The 24,005-nt window shown below is 35.4% G+C and overlaps 1 protein-coding gene across 7 annotated transcripts in view; it reads right to left on the bottom strand.

Annotated features, from left to right (window-relative positions):
• LOC142324224 (uncharacterized) overlaps positions 1 to 24,005 on the bottom strand; it is a 229,709-nt gene that overhangs the window by 176,958 nt on the left and 28,746 nt on the right. The window lies entirely within an intron of this gene.

The raw sequence follows: 24,005 nt of genomic DNA on the forward strand, positions 1-24,005 counted from the left end.
CTGTTGTACCTTTGGATATCCAATCCTCTTTTCCACACCGGTGCACCATACAATAGCACCGAAGCTACCGTTGCTGCAATTGCCTTCCTCTTTCGCTCCTTAGGACCCAACGTGTTGCACATCAGCCGAGAAACTGCCGATAGTACCTTCTACCCACAATATGGGTACCCACAATGTGGGTACAATTCTACCCACAAGGTAGAATTGGAGAAAGACCATATTCGAGCTTAACTTGACGAAGAGGTCTCCTACCCGAAAAAACCAGAACTGCAGACTTTTCAGGAGCCACGGACAAACCATGGGCAGACATCCACTCACAAACCGTAGCCAGAGCTTCATTACCTTTTTCTTCAATCTGCTCTTCATCAACCCCTTTGATTAATAATGCTAGGTCCCCGTATTATTATAGCCTATCACTTTTACCGTAACCTTACCGACGAAGATGTCTTGTTCCTCATTAGAGAGCAGAACACTGATTTGGATGAAGCCGCCTTCCGGCGGGACTGCAGGCTGGTCTTTAAAACGGGTAGGCGTGATACCCAGAAATATCACTGAGTCTTTGAAGTGGGTTCTGGTCTCTTTCAAAAATTTATGTCTGCCGAATGTCCAAAGATGTTTCAAGTGCTGCAGATATGGTCACAGGGAAACATTTTGTAAGTTTGCCTTGGTATGTGCCCAATGTGGCGAGGAGGGCCACAAGCGTGATGGTTGTTCGTATAGGTCCGAGGCTCCGGCGTGTACTAACTGTAAAGACTGCACAAGAATCATGAGCACCAAGTTGTTAGTGAAACGTGTGGCTGTTACGTAAGGACCATTGCGATGTACTTTAATTCCTTAGATGGTTAGGTTCGGTCAACTAAATGCCCAGGGTGCTTATGTAGTCCAGGTTGAGTTAGGTGAGGTTGTAGAGAGACGGAGCCTCGATGTTGTCCTTCTGCAGCACCCACATGTAATTAGGAATGATCTGCCGGACTTCCACAGCTAGAAAAAGTTTTCTGTAGGGCATACCTATATGTCTAGAGTCGAATCTGTGGATATACTGTAGTAACATGTATTGAGTACTTCTCTGCGTTCTTGGTTAATTTTGATGGTTTTTTTATTTTTTTACTGGTTTGTGTATTACGGAATTGTTGGCGGACTATTATTGGACACGTGTGTGAAATTTTAAGAATTTTGATTGACGGATTGATTAGTTATTGTGAATTTTCAAAAAGTGTTTTACTCTTCCATAAGAATTGCTTCTCAGCCTCTGGCCCCGTACTGCATACTTGCATGTCCATAACCGGTTGCTTTTTCAGCAAGAGGTGTGTTCTACACTCTCGTTGTCGGGGCTGTACAACGATCGGTGGCGGTTAGTCAACCGGCGTTGCTGTGGATTGAAAACAAAGCAGTGACGTAGTGTGTTCCCGTAGTGCCAACGTCGGCCAAACCAGGACGTTTCCTGACTTTGTCGGTGTCCACGTATGTAGTTGGTGAGGCCATTAACTTTTTCAGATTCTCTGGCAGGTTCCGGAAGCGATTTCGCTCCGACCGGTGGTCTTAGGATCTTTTAACTTCTGGAGATCTAAGACTTCTGGAGTGGACTGCGGAACAGACGGTTCATCTCGAAGAAAAGATTGGTAAACGCTCACCTAGTCTTGTGACAGGTGATAGTTTTGTTCAGACTGTGTTCGTACTGCCTGCCGACACAGTCAGTGTAATTTTTGAACTGTGATGGAGCAACCGGAGGAGGTTGCTTAGAGGACTTGTTCGGTTTGGCCATGGAACTGATTGCCGATCCCTTCTTGCCGAGGAGGTCACTCGGCAGGTCTCCACCGAGGACCCGGTCCTCCGCAAAGGAGGTCTCGGTCTCGGAGGCACCTCGGGTAGTGGAGCTTCCAGGTGCAGCGGAATTGCACAAAAACCTAACCGATACCTCTGCTGCGAATTGTGCGGAGAAGACGACGGTCGGAGCCGCTCAAGGAGAGCAAGGCAATGCGAGGAAAGCCAATTCCGAAGAGCAGCTTCCCTTTAAGTCTGGGAAGGCAGAGAGCGGGAGCGCGGTGTCCGGTCCTGAGCGGGAGGTGGCTAGAGGGAAGCCTGCTGTGAGGCAGGTGACATCTGGAGCTGAAGGGGTGGGACGAATTGAGGAGATGCGGGCCGAATGGTTCAAGATCTCCTCAAAGAAGAAGTCGAGAGTCGCTCTGGAGCTTCGAAAGCTAGTCGACTCCTATTTGAACGAGCGTGCATTGTTGGTGTCGAGACTGGCACTTAAATGTAAAGGACTCCAGGACACCAACCTTGCCTTGGACTCGGTTGTCTCACGACAAGGTGGACCAGGTTGTGGAGGGAGTCAGGGGCTTCAAACCGGTGACGGGTGAGGCTCTGGGCGAACTCCAGAAATCTATTAACAGGGTGGAGAAGGTGAAAAAGCCCCTCTCCTTTGCCGCAGTAACAGCCGCGCCTGCGCCTAACCGGGTAGGTCTTCCGCCGTCAGCCCAGGCGCCGGCAAGCAAAATTAAGCGGGCCACTATAAAGGAGGTCCCGCTGAAACCTGGTACAGGGACAGCGACGGAGCTAACCCTCAAACAGGTCCTGGATCCGAGGAGGGAAAGGATCCAAGTCTCGCGGGTCACTAAAACAAGGGACCATGGCATTATACTCGAGGTCATAAGTGAGCGGCAGGCGAAGCAGCTGCTGGAGGCCGATGTTCTTGTTAAGAGCGGGCTGAAGGCTCAGCTGCTGGCCGAGCGGAAGCCGCAGACACTGGTGTATGACATGCCAAGGGCAACTAGGGTAGAGGAGCCCGAAATCCTCAAAGCAGTTCACGGCCAAAATCCAGTGTTGGATATGGCCGTTGATTTCCTTAGGGAAACCAAAGTGGTTCGACACCTGGGGAGGAAGGATTCCCTGAAAAATCACTGGGTATTGGAGACCTCGCCTAAGATCCGGCAGGTCTTGGTGGCCGGTGGTAGACTGTTTTTCGGGTGGACCGCATGTAGGGTAGTCGACCATGTAGAGGTAGCCTGATGCTACAAATTCCAGGGCTTTGGGCACACCTTTCTCCGCTGCAGAGCGCAGTCGGAGATATGTGGCCACTCTGCTTCATCGAAGCACAGGGAAACCAATTGCCCTGCCAGGTCTGCGGCTGCCAAGTGCGCCGCCTGTACTCTGATGAAAAACAGTGATGCTGGCAAATGAGCAAGATTGGCGGACCGAGTTTGGCGAAAAGGAGGCTGTTGGCATCGGTGGCTCAGTCCATCGTCATGTATGCGGTTCCGACATGGAAATGAGCGTTGAAGAAGAAGTCCCGGAATCAATTATTAAGCCTGCAGAGGCCCTTGGCTATTGGGGCAGTTAGGGCGTATCGTACAATCTCGACCGAGGTGGCGTTGGTTATAGCTGGAATGCCGCCGTGGGATCTAGTAGCAGACAAAATGGTGGAAAGAACAGAAGGGTATTCGAAGAGTCAGGCGAAAGGGGAAATGTTGGATAAGTGGCAGCAGAGGTGTTCTAGGAATCAGGTGAGTAACTGGAGAAGGAGGCTAATGCCGCAGATTAAACCATGGCTGGTCAGGAAACATGGTGCAGTTAAATATTAATTGACGCAATTCTTGACTGGCCTTGCCTGCTTTAATAAGTTCCTCTGTGATAGGAAGAGGAGGAGGTCGCCAGAGAGTAGGTATTGTGGGCAATGTGATACGGTTGAATACACTATATTTAACTGTTTTATATGGGAGGAGGCTAGGAGGGAAGTGCTGGCTACTGTTGGTGCCGTAACACCGTTTAATGTGATAGAGGTAATTTTGCATAGCCCTAGAAACTGGAACATAAATGGTAAGATGGTGGGAAACATTTTGAAGAGGAAGGCGATAGAGAAAGTTGAAGAGGAAGAGGATGGTACCTAGTGTGGTAGTGTAGGGTGTGGCTGGATAGCCCCGTTCATGATGAGTGCGATGCTGAGGTGTCGCGCTTCCTGTGCGAACAGGATAAGTGAATAAGTGAACAGGGACTCCTGGGGTGAGTAGAAAGAGAAAGCGTAAAGACCGAATCCCGATCGGAGGTCCCTGTTAGGGAGACTCTTGATTTGAGGCAGGCGATTAAGAAGACCTAGTCCCGGCTGACCGGGTGATACCCATGCCGGAAAAGGCATAGCCGGCTCCGGCATGGTCGCCCGGAAGGTTAAAGGTGATGGCACCCCTAGGACCGAGTGTGCTTCCGCGGCGAGTCCGGGCCTATGGGGATGGGGAAAAAATACCTGTATGTATGCTATTCTATATAGGAAGTCGCTTGATAGTCTTCATACGGCAGGTTTCTGAAGCGCATCATGTTGTGGTCAGACTTGTCATTCGTGGACAGAACCTTACAGTTCTTAGTTCATATTTTCAGTACAGGGATCCCACTGAGGAACATCTAGGAAGATGGGATAGGATCCTCTGTATTGTGGGTAATGGTCCAATCCTTATTGGTGCCGATGTTAATGCGAAGTCGCTTTTCTGGCACAGTGGGATCACTGATCGTGGCAGTGACTTAACTGAAAGTTTCATCGCGCAGCATAATTTTGAGGTCGTCATTGTTGCAAACCAGTTGACCACTTACGTCGGTATGATCGACGGACGAAGAGCCTTTTCCGGTACAAATATTAAATCGACTCAGAAGGGCTGCGCAACGAGATCCCGGTCGACATGCGGCCCTAACTACGGATTACCGTAGGAGGGCTAGGTACTTTCATAGCATTAGGTCCTGCAAGCATAATTCCTGGGGTTCCTTCGTTCAGGAGCAAGGGAATAAGATCCTTGGGGCGTTGTAAACAGAGCCCTTGGACAAAAGAAGACCGACTTACAATCTTCTGAGATCACTGAGGCAGAGGTGCGTCAGGTGATCTGAAGTATGGCACGGCACAAGGCCCCCAGATATTAGTCCTCTAACTAGAATGTAATAGGTTTCTCTTCACCGGCCACTTTCCGGCGTGTTGCAAGCGTGGAGACTTGGTGTTGTTCAAAGATGGCGAAAATGATCGTACTGTTAGTTCTTACCGTTCACTGACGCTCTTGCCCGTGATTGGCAAGGTTTTTGAGAAGGTCCTATATTTGCGTATTAATGTTAGATTGGTCACTGATCATTTGCTAATGGACAACCAGTATGGTTTCCGACCAGGCAAGAGCAGTGAGGATGCCATTCTAAAGGTGATAGATGTAATTCATGCAAATATGTATTAGGGATCTTTCTGGACATATCCAAGGCATTTAATAATTTATGGTGGCCCTCTGCCCTGTTTCAGATGCAGAAGCGAAAATGTACACGAAATGAATTAGAAGTGCTCTCAAGTTATTTCAGCCATCGGACTGTATCCCTTCGTGGTGGCGGCTCGGAGGTTCGTAAGACCCTAACTAAAGGATGCCCTCAGGGCAGTGTTCTGAGCCCCCTTCTTTGGACTATAGAATTTTATTCCATGTTGCGTTTGAGGTTGCCATGTAGCGCGTAAAGAAGTACAGTTCCGAGCTGCTCGTGCTTGTGAGACACTCCGGCTGTGGAACCTCCAGCATAAAACGTTTTTCAGCCCAAATAAAACCACAATAATGTTGCTTACGGGCCGATTGTCTGCTTCCCGACGTATCCGGGTTCGGATGCCTGGTCTCCCCATTCGGTACATTACGGCTCAAAAGTGTGATCCTTGATGAGACTTATCGGTTCGAGGAACATCAACATTATGTAGCAAAAAAGGCAGCTGATGCTTTTTATGGAATCTGCAGTCATTAATTTCGACTGGGGGTTGAATTACCCTACCGTGCGTATCCTTTACAAAGGTTTCAGTGAGGCTATTATGTTATATGCTGCACCTGTCTGGGCTCAACGCTTAGTTTTAAGGTGTTATGCGGACATATTGCTGTGGGCCCAGGGACTCCATTTGCTTGCTGTTATAGGCGGTTATAGAACAGTCTCGCAGGAGACAGTCTGTGTTCTAGCCGGACTCATACCAATAGATATCTTCGATAATGAGCGTAAGGAACGATAAATTTCCAAGATAAATAACCTATTGATGTCAGAACGAAAGCAGAAGATTAAAGACCGGGGCCTTGCGACTTGACAGGTCAGGTGGGACGAATCCCCCACAGGTCGCTACACGCATGGTATATTTCCTATAGTGTCTGATTTAGGTGCGATTAGATGTGTTTCCACCAATCGGTATCTCACACAGTTTCTCTCCGGGCATGATGCCTTTCGGGCGAGTTTGACTAGGTTTAGTTTGAAGGATTCGAGTCAATGGCCGGGTTATGGGACTGATGATACAGTGGACCACGTCCTCTATATCTGTCCCCGATATGAGGTCGAACGTTCACGAGCTGTTAGGGAACTTGAGACAATGCATTCCTTTCTGGATCTCTGTACTAACTGGATGATCCGCGAGGAGTGGTCTACAGTGGTTGGTTTTCTTTGTGCTCTTGCAGTATGTCTGCAGAGGGAGGTTAATCGAGATATTTGAGGGTAGCTAGGGTTCCGGTTTAGGCATTGAATTGGCTGGAGGTAGGGGCATTGGTATCGTGCCACGGTTATATTGGTATTGTTTGTTATTCGATTTGGGGCTCCCGCTGATGGGGCTGCCTGCGCTGCCGGAGTATGGTAGCCCGTGCGACCGGTAGTGTGGTTTCGTTCCGCCGGTGGCGGTCCCTGATTGTGACTTGGTAATGCCGTGTGAGATTATATGATGGCACCGGGTGGGACTGCGGGGTTTGTCCCCGGCTCCTGCACGGACCGGAATGAGGTTACATTCCACTTGTTAGGTGACTAATTTGGTAGACTTATTTGGGTGTAAGTCTGAATATTTATGTTGCGTAAAACATAATTTTGATTGGTATGAATGTAGCACTGATTTAACCTACAATTCGTTCGTTTTCTGAGGCGTTCACAGTCACGAACCGTGCTGTCAAATTTGGACTAGGCGTGGGGTCCGCGCTTCCGCGGTCTCGGTTACTTAATTTGAGAGAATCATGCTAGGTTGGATGTGAAGATGTCCGTTTGAAGCCTACGTGAAGGCAAAATTTGATTTTTAATTTACTGATGCAAATGTCTGCCGAGGATTTACATCGGTGGTATCCCGACCGAGGCCTGGCTGATGACTGTAAGATGTCATCAGTTAGAGGGTCCAAAGACAACCTTCCATAAAGCCCATCAGGGCTCGGAACGGTGTGGGGGTGTGGTGACCGGTAACGTCACAAGGTGGGTGTCTTCCCCCTACGAGGTTGGGATGCATACGATTAAAGACTCTGCGCTGGGCACTCCTTAAATTTTGAATAAGTGCTTCATTTATTTCCAACCTGTGCGCCCAAACGGATGCAGCATAAGAGGTCATACTTATGAAGACACCTTGGTACACCATGTACAAATTACTGCCCGACAGCCAGTAATCCTTCCGAGCAATCCTCCTAAGCTTTTGCACCACAGAGACGGCGTCCGCCGCTACTTGCCTAATGTGGTTGCTAAACAGGAACGTCTCATCAAACAAAAACACCTAGGTGCTTGAACTAGGTACTGAACTCTAACTCGGCTGATTACACAGTCGATCTCAGTCACATTGTTAAAAGTCACTAATATTTATACGCATCCCGTTAAAGGAACGATTAGCGAGAACTGAAATACCAGCAAGCATAAAAGGAACAACGCAAATAAGACTAGATCGAGTTAAATGTAGATTCGAAATACTGTGGGTATGTTAATAAACGATCAAGGTAACGTGAAAAAACAGACAGTTGAGGCAAGTTTAGAATAGAAAATGAGCCGTTTACTAATCTGGTAACACTAGACAAATTGAATGGAAAATTACATGGGGGTTATGAGGAAACTGATGTGTACTGGAATCGCGCATGCGTTGAACATTTTACTAATGTTCCGCCCGAAAGCGGTAAGTGAGAAACAATTGTCCGTTTGCTATATAACACATAACAGTGAGTTAATCTTTTTAAAAACGATATAGTCTATAAAAAAAAGAGTTAAAGCGAGTACGAGTGAGAGAGAAAAAGCCACGAGAGAGAGAGAGAGAGAGAGAGAGAGAGGGAGACTGAAAGAGAAGAAAGGGAGAAAAACAAAAACACTAAATTACCATCCTCCAACATGTAACTTTTCCACACACCACCAAAATAAATACACCCTTTAACGGAAAACACTCTTGTCGATTTAATTTTATCGAAAGACTTCATAACTTTTATTGCCGCTTACCGAGACAAAACTCGAGTGGTGTAGAAATAAACGATTAAAAGTTTCATTTTTTTATAAAAAGGAAAACTTAAATTTAAATAAAAACTGGTGTTTTTTTTAATCTAGTCATATTTATCTTCAAAATGCATCGTTATTTTCACGAATATAACAGTGCTACAACTAAGAAATAATGTATTTATTTATATATAAATATTTTTTGAATATATTTATTTATTAATGTAAAATGTATAGAAAAAGAATTCACTGAATCAGATAAAATTCTGATCTGATTATATATTATTCTTTTTGGATTATTAAAATGTAGCTAAAAAATTATTTATTATAATAAAAAAAAATTTTTACAAAATCTACATTTTATAATCTGATAAATTTCTTATCTTAATTTCTCACCAATATCTTATAAAATATAAAAGAGTATCGGTATTTGTTTTTTTCTTCTTTTTTGTACAACTGTATCGATTCTGAAATAATCAGTGCAACATCGATAATGTATTATCTATAAATCTGATTAAAATAACAATAAGGCATTTTAAAGAATTTTTACAAGTTCCAAATTTCAATTTTTATAATCTGGTATTCCTCTTCGCGTTGATTCGAGTCATCGAGATAAGTGAAAATCCTGGAGGCACTTCAGCTGAATTAATTAAAAACCGCTCCCTCTACTATTGCTGGATATCTTGCTGAAATTTTCTATTTGTGTTTAAAAGGTGACAAGATTCCATTTTAATCAAACATAGGTTTTATTAATTCAGTTTAAAAAAAAAATGAGAACGTAAATGATTGTGCTAATTATAGACGAAACAGCCTTATTACAGGCTTGTAGGTTGTACGGGTAGTTTTGAGCAAGAGGACTGAAAGTTAATACAGCTGAAGAACAGAATGAGTTCTACCCCGATAGATAACATCTTTACTTTGAAACAATTTATACCACTCATACGATGAACTTCAACTTGTTTTTATCGATCTGAATAAGTTTTTATAGAGTTCGTTAAAATAAATTTTGGGAAGTATTATTATCCGAGAATGTGGCTGTATCGTGTTATATTGACGCAAAGTATAAAGTAATCACATTTTGAGGAAATTTTGATAACAAAGAAGTACGTCAGGGAATTCTTTATCTCCTCTTCTTTTTAGAATTTATTTAAGCGCGGGACTAAAAGATTACATTAGGAAGTTACAGAACACGGACATTTAGTTTAATCATAGGAATATTTTAATGATTTTATTATCTGATGACAAAGTTATTGTATTTTTGATCGAGGAATTTAAACTGATATAAGGTATTTTGACGGAGAGAGGATATTATTATTAGCAATGAGAATATTGCAAAAGAGCTACCATCTACATCCGAATGAAAGATCCAGAAACAAATTACATCAATGAATAAACATGTACGTATCTGCGCGCGCTTATGTTTATACATTTATAGTGATGCCGATTATTTCTCACACAATTTAGCATTATAAACAACCGAAGGTAGTCAAGGTGGACACACAATTTAATTATAAACCGATTATGCAAATTACAGACACCAAAGAAATGGTGCAGCTGACGTAATCATTATGCTTATTTTATTTAATGACAACTAATTAAGAAATGATGAAACCTACACACGTTACAAAGCTACTCATCCACATCTATTTTTATTTATACGCTTGCTTTTTTTCTTTTTTTTTTATAAAAAATTTGTTATATTTAATTTGTTATATTATATTTTGTGTGTGTAAAAGTAAACAAATCACTTCACAATATTTAGTTAAATATTCAACAAACTAAGGCGGATACAATGACAAAGATGCCACAGGAGTACATCATTAACACTTAACGAATAATTATTTTACGAATTAACGTCTTATATTACATTATTTTCAGTGGAAATTTAAAAATGAAACTGAATTCGTATCTACCTAGGGATTTTAACAACAGATTAACAAATGAATTAGAGTACAAAAATTGAGAGAAATTATTAAGAGTAAATAAGCGATTCTGATACCAAAAGCAAACTGGCACAAGCAAGGAGACCTTTACAAAAGAATTGAGGCCTTTCAAACTCGATAATATTGGAAGTTGTTGAAAATTAAGTGGGTGTATATTAAATCTACGGCAGAATTGTGAAAAGAGCAAAAGAACTGTAGTTGATGGGCAACGTATTAAAACATCCGCTTTATTGGATTTGGTGACAGAGGGATGTGTAAAAACCGTACAGAAAGATAAAGAACGGAATACATGAAACAGGTAACTGAAGTAAATATCTTGCAGTTAAAAGATTAGCGTAAAACAATAAGAAAGGTGAGTAGCATCAAACCTGTTAACTAAGTCATTCTTCCTCTACCCAAAAAATAAAACAAGATCAGCAAAAGTTAAGGAAATTATTATGTTGTAAAATGGAGTTAGACATGAAGAAGCAGCTTTCGAAATGCTACGTTTGGAATATACTTCTGTAAGGATAAGAAATGTGTATTAGAATAAAAAAAAAGGTAAAAAGGCTGGAGACATTTAAAAATGGACACGGAAAATATCGGAGAAAATTAAATGAACAGATAGTGTGAAATATGTGGCGAGGGAACGCAAAAAGAAAGTTAATCAAAACAATTCCGAATAAGAAAACTAGTCGGCTGGAACATATCATAACAGGATAAGGGTTGGTTAAAACAATGCTAGAAGGATCAGTAAAAGATATAAAGAGAAAAAACCAGGAAAACTTAAATACTGTAAACGATTTAAAAGGCACTCTAAGTTTATTCAGAAATATGAAGAGAATGGCGATAAACAAAGTCCAAAGGACATGTATCAGATGACCGATATAATTTTGAAAAAATTATATACATCTTAGGAAATGCGATTTTCACCTCCAAAACTTTCTTTTTTTCTTCAAATTTTCTTTTTTTTGGGGGGAGGACGAAAAAGCAAGCACAATACAATATTATTGAAAAAAAAAAACAAATTACAATAATTATTAAATAGTAAAACACAGATCTCGACCTCGAGAAACAAGATATTCGATAACATCATCATATTGTTTCCTAGAATATCTTGAATGTTAGCTCCTAATTTAAATTTACGCGATGCCGCATAACACACAACAGACCCAAGGATGTGGTGTATCGTTAGTTGGCAGTCGCAGCAAACACAAACGGATGCATCGGTCTGATTCATTGGGTGTCCACGAGTAAGGTTTCTGTGCCCTACTCGCAAACGGCAAATAATAACCTCGTCTCGATGGTTGTTCCTGTATGACGAGTTCTATGGAAGCACAATACTCTTTATGTATCGGATTTTATTATTTAGTGTATCAGTCCAGTCACCTTGCCACTTTTCTCGGAGAGTGTGTTAGAATTAACAAAATCGGTAGTAGTGTTAGGATTAATAGTAATCCATCTTTCACGAGAAGTGAAAGACGGTTGGCTACATGCGTCTTCAGCAACGAATCTGCACGTTCATTACCCGGGATTCTCACACGGCTGGGGATCCAGCAGGAACTCACTTGTATGTTGCTACGGTTCAACTCAGCGACTGAATTATGAATTTCGGTGACGACAGAATGTCTAGAATAAAAATCTTCTTAAGGTTGGAGTGCACTACACGAATCGCTTCAAATGAGGATGTGACGGTATTTTGAGTTAATGATATTCAAAGCCTTAATGATGGCGTACAGTTCAATATTGTAAACCCTTGTAATACCAGGTAGACCGAACACATCTGTCATTTACAACAAAAAAGCATGCAACGGTATCATTCTGTTTCGACCCATCTGTATATACTACTGCGTCTGAATTTGTCTTGGATAGAAATTGGTAAAATACTTGCTGAAAGACGATAGGAGTTGTTGATTTTTTTATTATATATGGTGTTGTGTTGTTTTTTCTTCAGTCATTTGATCGATATGATGCAGATCTTCAAGCTTCCCTATCTAGTGCTAGTTGTTTCATTTCGGTATACCCCCAACATCCTACATCTCTAAAAATTAGTTTTACATATTCCAAACGTTGCCTGTCTGCACAATTTTTTCTCATCTACCTGTCCCTCCAATATCAAAGCGACTATTCCAGGATGCCGTAAGATGTAGCCTACAATTCTCTCTTCTTTTAGCTAGATTTTCCAAATGCTTCTTTCTTTATCAATTTGCCGCCGTGCTCACACGAAGCATCCGAACCTAAGTACGTCTCCGTAGACAGACTCAGTAAATAATATTATGACGAAAAAATTTACAGAACTATATGGTTTGGCGTCGGTAACGAATGAAAACACTAGAGTTTAAGCTATCACATTTTTTAAGAAAATAAAACTGTTGTAAATATATTATACATTTCTATAATATTTTATTATGAAATCATTTAAACAGCAAGAAACGACTAATTTACATTTTTATATTTAAAAAAACCGCAGAAAAACAGAATATTTATGACCTCTTTAGTATGTGATTGCCGACTTCAAAACTTAGATAAAACAATATTTTTTTGTAATGTAATTAACGATCTTGAAATATGGCCTTTTACTTTTCCCCTGATAAAACTGCACATCAACTAGTCTATTATTTTGGCGATGGAACGGCATAAAAAAGCAACAAAAGACGAAATCTTGCGCATTTCTGCGCAAGAAGACTGACTTTTCGTTATTTTATTTTGTTTACACGTTCCAACTTGTCCAACTTGCAGCATCATAAGGAACCACGCTTCTAACTTGCCCCGGTCAAATTTTCCGACCTTAAATTGAGCGAAACTCATGAAAGACTCAATTAATCTTCATCAAAATCTTCACATGAACAACTTCAGATACACTACTACATTATTTAAATTTCAATGAAATTGATCTAGTAGTTTTGAAGATTTTCGAGTCGCAAATTCTTTTATATAAGACTATAAATAAATATATAACGAAACCACAATTTAAGCTGAATGGCATTTTCGTACTCCTTTACCTCAAAATGTAAAGAAAATTCCTTTTCACCCGCCACTCAACATGCGACCAAAAGTAATACCATAATTTTCTTCGAAAAGTCAGTATAATGCCTGTTTAAGCACTATCCTCTCAGGTATAATGCCGAAACAGTTTAAAACAATTAAAAGTCAAGAAATCTAGCAAATTAGGAAAAAAGCCTGCTTAACGTGAGAAAAGAGGATGGATTAAGCACGCAGTTGGTGCTTAAGAACTTAGTTAAACAGTAAATTATTTAGCTATTTATAAATCTCAACTGGTGGTTCTAAAGAGAGAGAAGACACGAGAAAAAAATGATAAAAACTTTCAAACGAACGAATGGCTACTGCACCGAAACAAGGATAGAGTGCTCCCATAACAAACATGTATTTACTGTCCAAAGTTAAAAATATTAAAGATCGCTTACAAACATGTATTAGCCTTTTTTAATCGTCATATATATTGTTAACATCATGTATTTGATTATACTAATCTTAATATCTATGGAAAACAGCAAAGCTCTAGAGTTATGATTCCAGGAAAGTAAAAGAAAATATATAATTTAATTTTCTCGATAAATCAGACATTTACAGAAAACGTTTATATCTATTGTAAAACTGTCTATTATTGTGAAAAAGAACCATTTATTTCTATCATTATTCAAACTACTTTGATGCTTTTCAATTCTCCTTGTTAAACTTTGATTGATGACAGTAAAGGAAAAAAATTACAAATAACTGATTTAAAGAAAAATAATCTAATTCCATAATTACGTTGAAAAAATAATTCCTTTGAGCAAGTAAAAATTAAAATAATTAAAGACATAACGCCCTAGCTTCATAAAGAGAAAAAATAATTAATAAAACTTAACAAGTTAAATCAACATGTTTTTCAATGATTTTTATATTTAGAGATGAAATGAGAAAAGAGGCAGGAATGAAATTTTACAGAAATATTTCAGTTCCTATAACTGTGACTTTCAAAGAGAAAGGCAGAAGGCCAGTGAAGGGTTGTTCTAAAAGGACTGTGAGGATTACAGTAAAATTTACCGTATTTGTCTGAATGTAGGGCAAATTTGTTCTTTGGTATTTTACGAAATTGTTTGTTGAAAATTAAGAGTCTCTTTATACGCAGTTATTTATTATTCAATAACTAAAACTATCTGTAAAACTGATGTACTTCCAAAACTGAAGTGATTTGATCCTTATAAAAATAAAATTTCACATTTGGAATAAAACAAATTTCAGCATATTATATTTTTATAAGTATGTCAGTCCATATGCTGATGTTTCGGTAATGCTGTAATCACCAATTACACCCTAATATATGTTCAATTAAAATATTTTATCTACTAATAATGAAAACTTCCTTTTTAAGAACGTCTGAAAATGAAAGATCCCGTATAAGTGAAATAATTATTAACATACTAACTGATGAATGTAGATTATGTTACTTGAAAATAGGGCTCGTAATTCCAAGAAAATTTATATTAGGATTCACAAAAAAGGATGTGATACGTGATGCTAAAACAACAACAGGTAATCGACCGACTATATAAACCGGTTTATAATAAGTAAATCTTATCTTAAAGGTATTTTAGAGAGCATCGGCTAAGAAAATATTACTGAGGTAATAATATTATTACACATTTATTAATAATTTCTAGGGGGATGACGTCATAGTTACAAGTAATGAAAATTACAGTTAACTATACGGCATTTAAAGACAATTTAAATAAGTAGTACAACGCGTGGTTGTTCTAATCTTCTAACTTCGATATCACTCCGACGTATAGAATTAACCTATAAATGTCTAATTACGAAAAGGTTCAACAAATTTCATTACAAAAGTTATTAAAAAGGATTTTGCGCTGTATTCCCGAACTCTTTAGATGATTTGAAAAATTACACTGAGGGAAATCAATATTGCAAGCAACAAGGCGAAAAACGAGAACGAATTCTCATTTCTCGCTGAAAAGGCGTTGAATTTTTTTAACATTTAAGGAATGTGTATTATAAGAAAAGCAGAAAAATTATTACCTGGAACGGTTGAAAAATTATAAAAACAAATCGCACTGAAACTTCTTACAAATTCTGTAATTAACTAATAAGATTTTTTAAAAACCAGCGTGTGTGTGTGCGCGCGCACGCGCGCGTGAGAGGTTTTTATTTCGTTACAATATTTTTATTAAATAATAAGCATTAAAGTCCTTTTTAAACGTTTAATTTAACTGGTTTTTTTAATCTTACCGACTAATGACAGCAAATTTAAGAAGTTTCAATGCGATTTGTTTTTATAATTTTTCAACCGTTTACTAGCAATAATTTTTCATATACTGTTTTTCTTTTAAAATATTCCGATTTTTCTTTTCTCTTAACGCTGAAATTGTTACTTAAACTAATCTATGACGAATGACAAATCCCCTTGAATCGAAACATGAGAATGAATATAACATTTTTTTATAAAAAAAATTACTATCGCCGATATACGAGTGGACAAAATGATGTAAAATTTTATAAAAATTAAAAGTCAACACGAAATAACGTTATTAAAGTTATACGTTTTCACAATGGAATATAAAAGAGTGATTGATTTAAGTTTTTTTTGTGCATATATAGTTTCTTTTTAATGAGTTCTTGATAGTAAATAAACAGATCTAATTATGTAAATATATATTTACGCGCGGACGTGCGGGTGTGTAGTTCAAACTCAGATTTTTCGTATCGTATGTTACTCAAACTAATTTTTTCCCAATAATATTTCTATGTAAAGAAAACTCCTGAAATTGAAAAATAGTTCTTTTTTTATTAATCATTCTTGATGATCAAAAACCAAGAAATTTTTTCAAGGGAAAAGCTTCTTTGCAATTATTTTCAGCAAGACAAAGGGATATTTCAATCGGAGTTAAGATTAATATTGAAAAATTCATTCAGAAAAAAAAGGTTTAGTAGATTTATAGTTATGAGCAGATAAACATAATCACACTTGCATATACAAATCAAATTATGTTCTGATTATATTTACTTGTATAAAATATAGAATTTCAAAGAGAAAAATGTATTTTAGAGAAATTTGCAGACAAAATTTATTAAAATTTTATAGTTTAGAATAATATAAATTAGATAATTACTAAACGCAAATTAAATTAATAATAATAATGTTTACATAAAGATGGACAAAATATTTTTATTACATAAATACGTATTAATCATTAATTAACTGTAGATAAAATTATGAAACTAGATTTATTACACAGATTGAACAATAGAACCATTGAAGTCATGTGCAACTGTTTGTAGTTTCAATGAAAAAAAAGAACGCAGCAATATATGATGTCATAGCAATTTATTAAATGATTTAAAAACGATATTAAATGATGATATTAGAAAAAAACCTTTTAATTGCAATACATCCATGTAGTTAAATGCAATTTATTAGATCGCACCTAACATTCTTCCAGTGGAATGCTGGCAATTTTAAAAAATCTAATTATGTGATCGGTCTAAGAAACAGTAAACACAACACTACATAATTTATTTGTTAAATACACAGACAGTACAAAAATAATATAGAATTTATTTACAAATTCACTAATTTGAATAAATTATTTTTTACTTTCTCCTCGTGTTTATTTGTTACATGTCATAACCAAAACAGTTGTAGGTGTCTTGACACAGACCTAAACTGCATAGCCATTCTCAAGAAAATAAACATCCCATGCCAGGCTTACTGAGGAGAGGAGAGAAACGGTTTCCTAATGGCTTCTTCACTAAGCCAATATACTGTTTAATCATCAGCATGCCTATCAAAATGCAGTAGATATCTCTAACAAATGCGTACTTCACATTTATTGATTATTTTACTTACCTTTTTTAAAGAGCTCATGGAAATAATTGCAATGAAAAATGAGGTCATTAACAAATAACGAATGTGATACATTTTCTTTAAAAACTTGAGATGAGATATTTTTATAAATAAAAGTTGATCTAAAATTAGTATGGTTCATCACAAAAAAATTCAAGGGTAGTTTTAACAAATATGGCTTGTCTTCATCAAGAAAAAAACATCTAAAAGTACCTACGGAGCAGAAAACCAAATAAGATTAGAAGTTTACACATTTAGAATTTAGAGTTTTACCCAGTACTGAATAAACCAAATATAGAATCTATAATTTTATAGAAAGAAGTTCATTATTCATACTTTGTCAAAGTTTTTTTACAAGTGATACGTGTAAAGTATCTGAGGAACTAGCAGCATTAATAAGAATTGCGTTATCTGAAAGTAAATTTCATTCATTATGTATATAGTTTTTTGGTGAATAAAACGGAGGTTCACTTGTAGAGGTGAATATCATCTGCATTTCAGTGATCTTGATATACTTATATGTAGCCATACACTTATCTCAGTAAAGGAAATAAGAAACTATTTCTCACTTTCCTAAGTAATCAGACGTAGAATCTTGTTATTATTGGGAAGGCTAGAATGATTTTAAAAGTAACTTCTTCTCTGGTCAGGACAACCATTATAGTATGGCATCTAACATACATAATTCACAGAGCCATAGTTTTAAATAAATCAAGTATTATGAAACATTTATAATAATAATTATTTAGAAAGATGATACGCATTTAAAAGTGAACAATCTTGACATATATTATTATGGTAATCGTGTTAATCAACAATAAACAAGAAAACAATGTCACTCTACCATAGTTTTTAAATTTTAACATCTTTTTGTTAAAATAATGATAGATTTTTTTACTTTTTCTTAATGTATGAGAAGGGAATAAAAATCAATTATGTCACAAACATTAGTACTCAAATAACTATATTTTTATATACTCTATTGTAAAGGAGTGACTCAAATATAGCAACAACATGACTCTTTTCACCTGAGTTATGTTCCTCATAAGTTATTAAATACCCTCACCAAAAATTTTGTAATTCAGTACAAATGTAAAATACATTATTTTCAGACTAAATAATTGGAATAATTAATTTTCAGAATAAAAAATACAACATTAAAAATAGAAAAAGAACACTGATTTATAATTTGTACAAGAATCAAGTAGATGATATTACAGTAAAATACCAATAAAGAAAAATTCCAATACAAAAAGAAGCAAAACAAATATACAGACTTCTGAATCTTTTCAATTCATAAGTAAAACAGCAATAAAAAGATTAGAAGACTAATTTGAAAGCAGAGTAATAATCCAAGGAGAAAAATTAAGATGTAATATATAAAATTCCCTGATTACGAAAACTGAAGATGAGTTTTCAATTTATTGTAGCATATATAAAAAATATTATTATATAAGTAAAAACATAAACAAAAGAAGGCTTCATAAAAGGAAGACATTTAAAGAACTATCACAAGTATGGAAAGTTTGTGTTGGTTTGCTTTAAATTTTGCTATAAAAGAAAATTCACTAGCATCAAACATTTGATTTGCTGATTACTAAGAAACTTAAAACAATACCAAATTTAAAAGTTTAGAAACATCTATCTTTCATTCTATTACAGCTAGCAGTAAAAATATTTCTTTGAAATACTTTGTAATCTTTGCTTTTATTAACAGTGAATGTAAAAATAAACCGGATCAGAAAATTATAAAAATTTTAATAATAATTTTCAGGAACACAAAAATAAACTTTAAACAGTTCATTAAAAAAATAAAGCTGTAGAAAATGAAAGAAAATCATTTTCTTTCATTTGTTTTCTAACTTCAATTAGTTAATAAATAATAAAATCATGATTTTGTTTCATGAGAATCTAATTTTTTGTTTCAGAGGTAAAATTTAAGCTTCATAAACTAAAATTTTATGAAAAAATACTTACATAATGTTACCAAAAATCTACTAGTAGTATATATATGTTCTTTGTTTTAATAAAGTAAAATATTTTTTATTTGCCATGATTTTCCCTCTTAAACATATATTTCCACTATAAACATAAACTATTAATTTATTTAATAGTTTAGGTATTCCTTTGTGCAATACTAACAGAACCTCATTTTTCATTCACTCATTTAAAAAAGGCAATTATTAATTCTGTATAAGCTTTTTTCTATATAAGATTATGTCTATATAGTTTTGAAGGCTAATTAAAACACAAAACTCTATAATTGAGGGAAAAGAATTTTAGTGACTTAATATATATTTAAGCGCATTAATAATATTTTCCCCCAAAAGACCATAATCTTTTGATTATGAAATAAAAGCAATCTAAAATATCAGGATACACAAGCATTTTAACATACTGATACAATAATAATGAACAACTCTCCATTCAAAAAATGTATATATGTAAAGCACATAACCATAACAGTTGTAGGTGACCTAAATCACAAGTCAGTCTCAAAAGCGACATGACCATTTTCAAGAATAACAAGGCATCCTATGCTAGACTTACTAAGCAAAGTGAAAAATTAAATTCCCTGTTGCGCTCTTCACTCATTTGAATATACTGTTGTATATCATAATGAAAAGCTTACCAAAATGCAGGTGACATTCAGTTCTAGATGCAACAGGTTCACTCACTCTGTTTACCACAGACTTTAAAAACTACCTCTGGTAGGTCAGAGAAACAACTCTAACCGATATCTTTGTACCTCCGGGGCTTAACAAGTATCACAACCTTACGAAAGAATGGCATAGACACAGCAGTGAAGCAGTATTAATAACAAGGCTGTAAAATAATACATTGTATACAATGCTTCAAACCCCCCCCCCTCCAAGGGAAATACAATATATACTTCCATAAAATGATCTAAGGATGAACTGAATCATAATCTATGAGAATTTAGGTAGTTACATGAAGACTGAATAGCAACAGTGAAATGTGTAAAAGGTCAAGGGTTACAGTGAAGGTACTGGTAGCTATTTCATTTCTGAATTATATTTAAACATTATAAAATAAAAACTGACAAAAATTATTTAGCCACATATTAAATATACAACAGAAACAGTTTGACCCCATTAATTGACAAATACAGTAGTTATTAAACTGCCACAAGTAATTTCCACAATTTTAAAAATATTCTATTAAATAAAATCGAACAGTAATGAAACATACGTAAAAGAAAATATTAAGATAACTATGGGAAGGGATTAATTAAAAGAAAAGATATCAAGGACACATTAAAAAAAATAATAGTAATAATAAAAATACTAATAGTTACAAAATGAAACTGACAGCTCAAAATAAAGTATAATACTGTAATCCAGTAATACAGATGTAGAAAACGAAGCAAAAAAAAAACAAAATTAGGTAAAAACAACAATAATAAAATTAAAATGTAAAATGCTGGTAGATGAAAGATGATGTCATCCTATACTAGGATATAACCTTGAAAGAAACACAACTCACACAGAGGCCGCACCTATAGTATGCAGGAGGCTGGCTACACATTTCTGTGTGTACTTTACCACCAACACAATAATAACACCAACAACAAAGTAATGCTACACAACTAAATGACACCTGCGTATACCTCCACTTTAGCTTAACTATATGACTTCATGACACAACACAATTTAAAGCTTTACTATACACCCACAATGATAAATTCATACAATAAACACAAAATAAAAAAAATAATAAATAAGATACTAATTTCAAATGATTATGTTATATCTTCTATTTTAAAAAACTTATAATAATCAAACCATAAATAATAGCTATTTTAATATAGTAATATTTATTTGTGGTTTAAATTCTATTTTTGACACAAGTGATAAAATGAACTCATAACCTAATTTCTGGTACTAGCAGCATGTATATATGTATCTTGTATTTTATTTCCCTACTACCAACATTCCACAACTTGTTGACCATGTCTTCTCATTTTCTGTCAGTCGGATTATATAAATATTTTTATTAGTTGTGATTTTTGTACAACAGTTTTTTATTTTGGGCTTTGATAGAAAAAAGAACTTCATTGCAGAAAATTATGTAAATTTTCTAAAATACAATCGGTAATTTAAATTGCTTTCAGTTAATATTGATGCTCATTATACATTCAGTCGTTGTATATGAAAAAGTGAAGGTTTCATTTGTACTGATTATTGTACACATTTCGGGGAAGAGCTTTGTATGATGATATAAAATATTTTACTCAGCTTAATGAAAAATGAATCAGAATTTCATTTTTTTTCCATGTATTGTACCTTATATAGGATGTTTTTTGTTCTTAATGGCTACACTATATTATTTGTATCTTGGTCAAATCACATAAGATATAGAGACAGTTGTGTTCTCCAGACTTTAACCATCACTATTCAATATTAGTTGCTAATTAACAAAATGTGAGGTATATTAATTTTTAATTAAAATTACTGTTTCTAAGATGTATAAGGGCATACATTTTACAGATACTTCACAATAAATCATTATTATTTGTAGTCCCTCTCCTTATTACTGGGAGATTAATTTGAAACATGTCTTCATCGTTTTATAGCAATATAATTGTAATCTCCACAATGTTGCTTGCTATGTCTACGTGAGATCTCTCTTTTAAGACATTAACAGAGCCTGTGGCCACAAACTTTCTGAAAAGTTTTCAATTTTCTTATATTATAAAAATAATTAATGTTAGGACCCATGTGTCCTCAAACAAATGAGATGAAAATTTAGATAAATATTTTGTAAAAATCTGACGAATGGTGTTAGTTGATAATTATCACATTTAATATTAAAAACATTATAAATGAAAGATCATCACTTTTTTGTTTATATATATATTTGTTTAGTAAAAATAAATTAAACGAAAAACTAAATCGTTTTCTATTTAGAAAACTAATGCATCTAGTAGATTAAAAGGTTGAATTTTTATGTCAGCAGTAACATAAAATTTATGTACTTTTATAACATAAATCTATTACCATTCAAAAAACCCCTAATAAGAATCCAGTGAATGATTAGGTAGGCTCTTTCATAATGTACCTTGTAATGATCTAAGCATAATTATAGGCCTTCATTAAAAAAAAGAAGGATATATACATACATGAAAAAATACATAAAAATAATATTGAACAAAAAATGAAAATGATGCAGGACTGTAAAAGCTAAGTTAATATGGCATTAGCACTCTTTTCAGTCACCAAACAGGAAATCAAATCTCTGGATCTGACCACTTGCAGCTCCTCATCAGATCACATCAATAATTCACTCACTGTATAGGTCTAGCGTCCTCAACTCGGGCCTAGTAAGGTCAGAGTCAACTGATAATAAGGAAGAAACAATCAAGGATTAGAAAAAGGCATGAGTAATAAGAAAGGGCAATCCGTTCCTCATGTAAAAGCTTAATGCTTCTTCAAAAAGCAAGCCTCCATCTATGCAGTTCCTCAGGTATGATCAGGTAAGTTTTACGCTAGATGGAAATATTATATTACTGACCGACAATTTTGCAGTTACATGCTCAAACTTAAAATTGTTTTTCCTCAAAAAATTAAAAAGTTCAAAAATAGGCTGCTCCTAAGGCTGCTCCTAAATAGGCTGCTCAAAACAAGACTCCCTACTAAATGTAGAGAAAGAAATCATTTAATTTTGTTTACTAGTCATAACAAATGGGCACACAAGATTTTAAAACAAACAAGTACACTGTAATAATTAAAAAAACAATAGATAATTTCAACTTAACTTAACCATAAAAGTGAGATTATCAACAGAACATCTGAACTCCAAACTGGAGAACAGAAAACAAGCCAGCTGTTACTAAAAAGAAGTTACAGATGTTGAAATTCAATAGTACCAATAACCATGTAAAAAATTCAAATACGCTTTCTAGACGATCTGATCATAATGATAAATCACATACGTCTGGATTAGAAACTTATTTTGCAGACCATCAACCAGACATCAGATAATAACAACCAATATTATTTCTAAGGCCACTATTATTAAGAGTCATGTATAGCGCAACATGGTAAACTGCATCTCTAACAATCTGATAGTTCAACAACACTTGAAACATCTCAGGCAGCAGCACCTTGGAAAAAGATGAGAAATAAGAATGGAACACTGATGGCTGATGGCATAAACATGCCATCAGCATAACTGTTTTGCCATTAATAACTGTTTTATTAGTTATTAATCAATAGCTAATGATCACAACAGTCGATATCAATTAATATCTACCAAAAAAAAAAAGAAAAAAGTGTGCCATAGCACTAATAATTTGTGGCTTAATTACTGTATGGATGTATCCATTAAGAATTAGTGAAAAATTACTGACTAAATTTATTTATTTTATTATTTTCAGTATTATGATCATGGTCATGCTTCACATTTGTTTTAACAAGGAAGATGAGATGAAAAATAGCAAGTGAAAAATTCCATAACCCGACTAGGAATTGAACTAGATTAGCAGAAGTTAACATGGCAATCCACATAGCTTCTACTTAAAGCTTATTAAAAAACAAAAATTTGTTCAATAATCTACAGAATAAAATTAATTTTAGTGCTACTCAAAATATTTAAAGATATAGCTGTAAAAACAATAATAATATTGGAATAATTAAAAGAGAAAAGCTGTAAACTAAAAGAAAAGCTGCCATATTCTGCCCTCCACAGTAAGCTATATTGTTTATAATTTTTTATGAATCTATTTATTTTTTGGCACCTTTGCAATCTGAAAGATCTCAAACATATAAAGTTACAAAAGTTAAGGTGCAAAGACTGCCTAAGACCTAAACATTACCTTATTCACCTACAAAACATTTCTTGAAAATTCAAAAACTTTTAAGAGAATATTTCAAAATGGCTACATAAGACACTGTAGGTATATATTTTAATCTGTACAAGACTAATTTTCTAACACGACTGACCAGTTTTATAACTAAATATTTATAAAAAGAGAATAATAATTTTTAATACAAATAGAATCGATTTTAAAT

The sequence above is a fragment of the Lycorma delicatula genome, chromosome 4 (assembly GCF_047948215.1).
Source record: "Lycorma delicatula isolate Av1 chromosome 4, ASM4794821v1, whole genome shotgun sequence".
NCBI lineage: Eukaryota > Metazoa > Arthropoda > Insecta > Hemiptera > Fulgoridae > Lycorma > Lycorma delicatula.